Source organism: Hypanus sabinus, chromosome 17, assembly GCF_030144855.1.
Source record: "Hypanus sabinus isolate sHypSab1 chromosome 17, sHypSab1.hap1, whole genome shotgun sequence".
Classification (NCBI taxonomy): Eukaryota; Metazoa; Chordata; class Chondrichthyes; order Myliobatiformes; family Dasyatidae; genus Hypanus; species Hypanus sabinus.
Window position 1 is genome coordinate 78,558,182 of NC_082722.1, and position 9,665 is coordinate 78,567,846.

Consider the following 9,665-nt stretch of genomic DNA (forward strand, 5'->3'; position numbering starts at 1 on the left):
CCTCCCCTCCCTCACCCTCCCTCACCCTCCTCCCCCTCCCATCATCTCCAATCCCCTCTCTCCCAAAACGATCCTTCCCCTCCCCCTCCCCTCCCTCACCCTCCTCCCCCTCCCATCATCTCCAATCCCCTCTCTCCCAAAACGATCCTTCCCCTCCCCTCCCCTCCCCTCCCTCACCCTCCTCCCCCTCCCATCATCTCCAATCCCCTCTCTCCCAAAACGATCCTTCCCCTCCCCTCCCCTCCCCTCCCTCACCCTCCTCCCCCTCCCATCATCTCCAATCCCCTCTCTCCCAAAACGATCCTTCCCCTCCCCTCCCCTCCCCTCCCTCACCCTCCTCCCCCTCCCATCATCTCCAATCCCCTCTCTCCCAAAACGATCCTTCCCCTCCCCTCCCTCACCCTCCCTCACCCTCCTCCCATCATCTCCAATCCCCTCTCCCAAAACGATCCTTCCCCTCCCCTCCCCTCCCCTCCCTCACCTCCCCCTCCGATCATCTCCAATCCCCTCTCTCCCAAAACGATCCTTCCCCTCCCCCCCTCCCTCACCCTCCTCCCCCTCCCATCATCTCCAATCCCCTCTCTCTCCCAAAACAATCCTTCCCCCTCCCCTCCCTCACCCTCTCCACCCTTCTCCCCCTCCGATCATCTCCAATCCGCTCTCACTCTCCCAAAACAATCCTTCCCCCTCCCCTCCCTCACCCTCACCCTCTCCACCCTTCTCCCCCTCCAATCATCTCCAATACCCCCTTCCCCACCCCTCCACACTCACCCTCTGATCATCTCCAATCCCCCATCCCCACCCTTCTCCCCTCCTTCCACACTCCCCTTCGATCATCTCCAATCCCCTCTCACTCTCCCAAAACAATCCTTCCCCCTCCCCACCCTCCGATCATCTCCAATACCCCCTCCCCACCCCTCCTCTTATCATATCCAATCCTTCATCCCCACCCTTCTCCCCTCCTTCCACACTCCCCTTCGATCTTCTCCAATCCCCTCTCACTCTCCCAAAACAATACTACTCCCTCCTTTCCCCCTTCTCTTCCCTTCCCTACCCCCACCCTTCTCCCCCTCTCCACACTGTCCATCATCTCCAATCTGCACTCGCAAAACAATCCCATCACTCCCCTCTCCTCCTCTCCCAATTCCCCTTCCCCTACTCGTCCCACCAACCCCTCCCCACTGCTCCCCCTCCCCTCCCCACTCGCACTCTCTCCCGTCTCTCTTCCCCCTCCTAGTCCTTACTCTCCATCTGCACCCCTCTACGCCAGCTTTGCATCTCCGTCTCTTACTCCTGTCTATCCCCTCCCCACCTTATTCTGGCATCTTCCCCCTCACTCTATCCACTCCCCCTCTATCCCCTCACTCTATCCATTCCCCCTCTATCTCCCTCACTCTATCCATTCCCCCTCTATCCCCTCACTCTATCCACTCCCCCCTCTATCCACTCCCCCCTCTATCCCCTCACTCTATCCATTCCCCTTCTATCCCCCTCACTCTATCCATTCCCCCCTCTATCCCCTCACTCTATCCATTCCCCCTCACTCTATCCATTCCCCCTCTATCCCCTCACTCTATCCATTCCCCCTCTATCCCCTCACTCTGTCCATTCCCCCTCTATCCCCTCACTCTATCCATTCCCCCTCTAACCCCCTCACTCTATCCACTCCCCCCTCTATCCCCTCTCTATCCATTCCCCCTCTATCCCCTCACTCTATCCACTCCCCCCTCTATCCCCCTCACTCTATCCACTCCCCCTCTATCCCCTCACTCTATCCATTCCCCCTCTGTCCCCCTCACTCTATCCATTCCCCCTCTATCCCCCTCACTCTATCCATTCCCCCTCTATCCCCTCACTCTATCCATTCCCCCTCTATCCCCTCACTCTGTCCATTCCCCCTCTATCCCCTCACTCTATCCACTCCCCCCTCTATCCCCCTCACTCTATCCATTCCCCCTCTATCCCCACTCTATCCACTCCCCCCTCTATCCCCTCTCTATCCATTCCCCCTCTATCCCCTCACTCTATCCACTCCCCCCTCTATCCCCCTCACTCTATCCATTCCCCCTCTATCCCCACTCTATCCACTCCCCCCTCTATCCCCTCACTCTATCCATTCCCCCTCTATCCCCCTCTATCCATTCCCCCTCTATCCCCTCACTCTATCCATTCCCCCTCTATCCCCTCACTCTATCCACTCCCCCCTCTATCCCCCTCACTCTATCCATTCCCCCCTCTATCCCCTCACTCTATCCATTCCCCCTCTATCCCCCTCACTCTATCTATTCCCCCTCTATCCCCTCACTCTATCCATTCCCCCCTCTATCCCCCTCACTCTATGCATTCCCACTCTATCCATTCCCCCTCTATCCCCCTCACTCTATCCATTCCCCCTCTATCCCCCTCACTCTATCCATTCCCCCTCTATCCCCTCACTCTATCCACTCCCCCTCTATCCCCTCACTCTATCCATTCCCCCTCTATCCCCCTCACTCTATCCATTCCCTCTATCCCCTCTATCCACTCCCCCTCTATCCCCCTCACTCTATCCACTCCCCCCTCTATCCCCTCACTCTATCCATTCCCCCTCTATCCCCCTCACTCTATCCATTCCCCCTCTATCCCCTCACTCTATCCATTCCCCCTCTATCCCCTCACTCTATCCACTCCCCCCTCTATCCCCCTCACTCTATCCACTCCCCCCTCTATCCCCTCACTCTATCCATTCCCCCTCTATCCCCCTCACTCTATCCATTCCCCCTCTATCCATTCCCCTCTATCCCCTCACTCTATCCATTCCCCCCTCTATCCCCTCACTCTATCCATTCCTCCTCTATCCCCCTCACTCTATCCACTCCCCCTCTATCCCCTCACTCTATCCATTCCCCCTCTATCCCCTCACTCTATCCATTCCCCCTCTATCCCCTCACTCTATCCACTCCCCCTCTATCCCCACTCTATCCATTCCCCCTCTATCCCCCTCACTCTATCCATTCCCCCTCTATCCCCTCACTCTATCCATTCCCCCTCTATCCCCTCACTCTATCCACTCCCCCTCTATCCCCTCACTCTATCCATTCCCCCTCTATCCCCTCTTTCCACTCCCCCTCTATCCCCCTCACTCTATCCACTCCCCCCTCTATCCCCTCACTCTATCCATTCCCCCTCTATCCCCCTCACTCTATCCACTCCCCCCTCTATCCCCCTCACTCTATCCACTCCCCCCTCTATCCCCTCACTCTATCCATTCCCCCCTCTATCCCCTCACTCTATCCATTCCCCCTCTATCCCCCTCACTCTATCCATTCCCCCTCTATCTCCCTCACTCTATCCATTCCCCCCTCTATCCCCTCACTCTATCCATTCCCCCCTCTATCCCCTCACTCTATCCATTCCCCCTCTATCCCCCTCACTCTATCCACTCCCCCTCTATCCCCCTCACTCTATCCACTCCCCCTCTATCCCCTCACTCTATCCATTCCCCCTCTATCCCCTCACTCTATCCATTCCCCCTCTATCCCCTCACTCTATCCACTCCCCCTCTATCCCCACTCTATCCATTCCCCCTCTATCCCCCTCACTCTATCCATTCCCCCTCTATCCCCTCACTCTATCCATTCCCCCTCTATCCCCTCACTCTATCTACTCCCCCTCTATCCCCTCACTCTATCCACTCCCCCTCTATCCCCTCACTCTATCCATTCCCCCTCTATCCCCTCACTCTATCCATTCCCCCTCTATCCCCCTCACTCTATCCATTCCCCCTCTATCCCCCCCACTCTATCCACTCCCCCTCTATCCCCCTCACTCTATCCACTCCCCCCTCTATCCCCTCACTCTATCCATTCCCCCTCTATCCCCTCACTCTATCCATTCCCCTCTATCCCCTCACTCTATCCATTCCCCTCTATCCCCCTCACTCTATCCATTCCCCTCTATCCCCCTCACTATCCATTCCCCTCTATCCCCTCAATCCCCCTCACTCTATCCATTCCCCTCTCTATCCCCCTCACTCTGTCCATTCCCCCCTCTATCCCCTCACTCTATCCATTCCCACCTCTATCCCCTTCACCGTCCATTCCCTCTATCCCCCTCACTCTATCCATTCCCTCTCTATCCCCTCACTCTATCCATTTCCTCTATCCCCTCACTCTATCCATTCCCCTCTTATCCCCCTCATTTTGTCCATTCCCCCTCTATAGTCCCTCACTCTATCCACTCCCTCTTATCCCCTCACTCTATCCATTACCCCTCTATTCTCCTCACTCTATCCACTCCCCTCTCTATCACCCTCTGTATTTCCCTTTCTACCCATCCCCCTTATATCTTTCTCTCTCTGTCCCCTTCACTGTCTGCCCATGTCTCTCTATCTGCTTTCTCAATCACCCCCATCTGCCCTCTCTCCCATCTTCTATTTCTCTGTCCTCCTCTCCCCTCCAAACCCTCTCTATCCCCATTCTCTCCCTCTCCTTTAGCTCACTCTCTCCATCCCCTATCACCCAATCTGCTTTCTCTCTCGATAGCCCAGTCTCCCCTCTCTCAGCCTCTCTTCCCATCTCTCCCAACCTCTCTGTCCTGTGGAATGGAAGTGGAGTTAACATTCCCGAAGACCCTGCTGCACATCATCAAGACTGCATTTCACTTCCTGGGCACACCCCACGGTGCTTCCTAATCTGTGCTGATTTAGAAGCATAGAAAATAGGTCCAGGAGTAGGCCAAATGGCCCTTTGGGCCTGCACCGCCATTCAGTATGATCATGGCTGATCATCCAACTCAGAACCCTGTACCTGCTTTCTCTCCGTACCCCCGATCCCTTTAGCCACAAGGGCCACATCTAACTTTATTTCAGCTTCCTGTCAGGTCCAGGTCTCGGTCATCCTTCTGCCTCTACAGATGCCGTCTGTCCAATGAGTTCTTCAGGAACTTTGTCTTGCCCCAGGTTCCAGTACCTGCGCTCTGTTGTCAATCTGGCTCAGCTTTCCTTTCTCTTTAATTCCTCTTTCTCTCTTGGGGAGTGGAGGATGCGTCTCACATCAGCTGCCAGCCCCACCCTCCTGCTCTGTGTTTCACAATTTTGTCTACTTTCTCACTCTAATTGCTCCCATTTACTCACAAACCAGTTAACCTTGCTAACAGCTCATCTCTATGGTTAGCCAGGTTTTACCCTCTCAAAGACACCAACACGAACCCAGATCATTGACGCTGTAAAATGTTTCAATAACCACCTTGCTACCATGCCACCTTATGGTCCATTTAAATCTGTCCTCTCACCTTAAATCTACCCTGGGAAAAACTGTTGATGTCTGATCTGACCTATCTTCCTGATCTCGGTGTAGTCTGGAAGGGCAACCGTGAGGCTGCAGGTTTCAGTCACCTTTGCACTTTGTCTTTTGACCCTTGCTCTGAGCCCTATCTAACCATCATGTCAAGTTACAATGAGGCACAGCCCTCAGGAGTCAACCTTGAATTTAACAATTTCAGATAACCGGTCTTTCTCGTTTGGTTGCAGACTGGCTACTTCAGATGAAAGTTAGACAAGATTAAGGACGAGGCTGTGTTGGGACTTTTGAAAAAACATTAGGATAGGTAAGTCCCCAGGATATACCCCAGTTTACTATGGGAGGAGAAAGAGACAGATGCTGTACTGTTGGTGATGATCTTTGTGTCCTTACTGGACATAGTAGTATCAGAAGACTGGAGGGTGGCAAATGTTACTCCTTTGTTCAAGGAAAGTAACAGGACTAATCCTGTGAACTAGAGACCAGTGAGTCTTACATCAGCAGTTGGCGGACTATCAGCAAGGATTCCAAATTTAGGAAAACTATATTCTGATTAGGAACAGTCAACCATGTATTTTTCCAATACATTTTGACCTCGCAAAGTGTAACACCTCATTTCAAACTCTCTGCCCATATTTCCAAATGGTCTACATACTGCTGAATTCTTTGGCATACATCCCCGCCAGAGGACTAGAGTATAAAAGCAAGGAATTAATGCTGAGACTTTATGAGGCATTGGTCAGACTGTGAGCAGCTTTGGGCCCCTTATCTGAGAAAAGATAGGCTGGCAGTGGGGAGGGTGATGAGAAATATCCTGGGAACAAAAGGGTTAACATATGAGGACTGTTAAATGGCTCTGGACCCATACTTGTGGGAGTTTAGAAGAATGAGGGGTAAATCTTATTAAGACCCATCAAATATTGAAAGATCTAGATAGGATGGATGTGAAGATGATGTTTCCTATAGTGGAACAGTCTAGGACTGGAGGATACAGCTTCAGGGATATAGAGGGATGTCCATTTGGAACGGATGAGGGGACATTTCTTTAGCCAGAAGGTGTAGAATCTATGGAATTCATTGCTACAGATGCCTGTGGAGGCCAGGTCATTGGGTATGTTTAGAGATTGATAGGTTCTTGATTAGTCAGGGCATCAAAGATTACAGGGGGGGGGGGAGAGGCAGAAGAATGGGATTTGAGGGATAATAAATCAGCCATGATGGAATGGTTTTGCAGACTCGATATGCAAATGGCCTAATCCTGCCTTGTGGTATGTGCCTACTTTATCACCCTATGCCACCTTCAGGGAACAATGAACTTAGCCCTCTGGTCAGTCATCATAGGGGCAGCACGGTAGTGCAGTGGTTTTCAACACAGGTGACCAAGGTTCATTACCCGCCGCTGTCTGTAAGGAGTTTTTACGCTCTCCCCATAACTGTGTGGGTTTCCTCTGGGTGTTCGTTTCCTCCCACAGTCTAAAGATGTAGCAATTGGTAGGCTAATTTGTCTTTGTAAATTTCCCAGGATTATCTAGTTAAATCGGGCCTGGGCCGCGTGGCTCGCAGGGACAGAATGGTCTACTCTCTGCGCTATATCTCAATAAATACATAAAGGTCCACACTACCGTTCCAGAGAAGGGTTTTAAGGTGTGTCTAACAGGCAGAAAAAGCTATGGAAGCATTGCTCAGAAAATGACCTGAAAAGTACTTGGTTTATGTAATTTCCACCAGTTACTAATGACAACCTCACTTATGAAAAAAACTTGCCTTCCTGTGAGAGAGAAACTGTCAAAAACAGTAGTTCTGCCAGAAGGCAGCAAGTCAACTTCACATAAACACAAACCACACCCCTTGTGAAATTACCAAGCGAATTTTTACTTAAGAATTGGGCAGGTCAGTTTAAGGCCTCAAATTACAACTTTCATCCCATAAACAATCGCAAAGGGCACTGAGAGGCCAATGGGCACTGGGCCCAATTTGATGAGATAGATTTCCATTAGGAAAGTCTGTTTGGAAATTATAGATATTGTAGCTCGAGTTCATTGATGCTATGGGGCAGTTTTTCCACATTTACATATATGGGACAGGTTAGAAATATGACAAATCTGAAGTGTGCGTGGCCTTTGTGGCAGCATTTGGGAACAATTTCCCAGTATTTATAAGAAGCTTAGAGTGGAGCAACATGTAAAATGCTGGAAGAACTCATCAGGTCAGGCAGCATCTATGGAAATGATAACTCTTCTGCTTATCTGCCCATCACCTCCCCCAGTGCCTCTCTTACTCTTTCTCCCAAGCTCCAATTTTCTCTCCTATCAGATTCTTTCTTATCCAGCCCTTTACCTGTCCCACCTATCACCTTCCAGTTTCTTACTTCATCCCCCCTCACCCACACTTTAGACTTCACCTATCACCTTCTAGCTTGGACTCCTTCCCCTCCCCCACCTTCTAATTCTGGCATTTCCCCGGTTCCTTCTCAGTCCTGAAGAAGGGTGTCGAACCGAAATGTCAACTGTTTATTCATTTCCAGAGATGCTACCTGACCTGCTGGGTTCCTCCAGCATTTTCGGTATGGTTGCCCTGGATTTCCAGCATCAGCAGAATCTCATGTTCAAATAGAGTGGAAGCCTTTTTCCTAGAGTGGAAATGTCCAGTATGACGAGGCATAATTTGAATGTTATTGGAGGGAAGTATAGAGGGTTGTCAGAGTTAAGTTTTTTTACACTGAGAGTGGTGGGTGTGCAGAAAACGTTGCCAGGGACGGTGGTAGAGGCAGATACATTAGGGGCAATTCACAGACCCCTAGTCTGTTTGAGTCTCTTGGCTACTGTGACCCACACACACAGACTACTGAAACCATTGCTGCCAATCTTGTCTCTCACCTGCTTGGTACAACGGCATCTTAAAATACTCTTCACCTCCTCTGGTTTTGTTTACGTGTAATGGATCACATAAACCCCCAGCAACATTTGACCCTTTCCAGTTCGACTATTGCTCAAACTTGTCCACTGACGATGCCATAGCCTCAGCCCTCCACTCTGTCCTATCCCACCTAGAAAAAGATTCCCCATGCACCAGGGTATTGTTCATCCATTTCTGCTCAGTGTTTAAGATGCTCATCGCTCAGAGGCCTCGAAGGGACTCAGCACTCTTCTTTGTAATTGGGTCCTGGACTTCTGGAACCCAGTCAGTCAAAGTTGTCAACGTCATGCTGAGGACTGGTGCCCCCTGCACCCCTCCCCCAGGGTTGAATGCTCAGTCCATTGCTGTTCACGCTGTTGATTCACAACTGCACTGCCAGACCCAGTTCAAACAACAGTTGGCCTCATCAGCACAATGAGGGGGCGGCGTACAGAGAGGCTTGTCAAACAGTGTGAGAACCACCACCTGAGTGTCAATTTGAGTCTCAACATGAACAAGAGTTGTCGACCACTCTCCCTTGCTCATCATTGGCTCTGCCATGGAGAGAGTGAAGAGCACAAATACATGGCTAAGGAGGTATAGCAAGGAGGGAGGGTGGGCACTGGGCTTTCTTGCAGGGAAGGTGGTACCTGTACAATGGGGATAGCTTGTACCTGAACTGGAAGGGGACTAATACCCTAGCAGGAAGGTTTGTTAATGCTGCATGGTGGAGTTTAAACTAGAGTTGCAGGGGGATGGGAACCAGAGTGCCAGGACAGTTAGTGGAGAGGTTGTGAAGGCAGATGGTAAGACCTCAAAGTCAGGAATCAAATGGTTCAGAATGGTGCAATTAGTGTCCTGAGCTGCGTATATCTCAATGCAAGAAGTATCGCAGTAAAAGCGAATGAGTTCACACCTGGAATTATGACTTTGTAGCCATTAGTGAGATTTGGCGGCAGGAGGGGCAGCATTGGCAGCTCAATGTTCCAGGGTTTGGTGGTTTTTGACTTGATGAGCAGGAGGGATTAAAGGAGAAGGGGTGGCTTTACTTGTCAGATCTACCACACACAAAGCCATGCTGGCTATCCTTAATCAGTCCATGTCTATCCAAATACTTATATCTGATCCCTTGGGATACCTTCTAATAACTTTCCCATGACTGATGTCAGACTTATCAACCATATAATTTCTTGGATCCTGTTTAGAGCCTTTATTGAACAGTGAAACAATATTTGCTATCCTTCAGTCTGCTGGTACCTCTCCTGTTGCTAATCAATCTTTTGAGGAAGCCACCAGAAAAGTGGATGAAGGCAAGGCAGTGGATGTTGTCCACATGGACTTTAGTAAAGGCACTTGACAAGGTCCCACAGAACCTGGTCAACTTTCTGGTCAAGAAGGTTCAGTTGCTCGGCTTTCAGGATGAGGTCGTAAATTGGATGAGATATTGGCTTTGTGGGAGAAGCCAGAGAATGGGCGTAGAAGGTTGCCTCT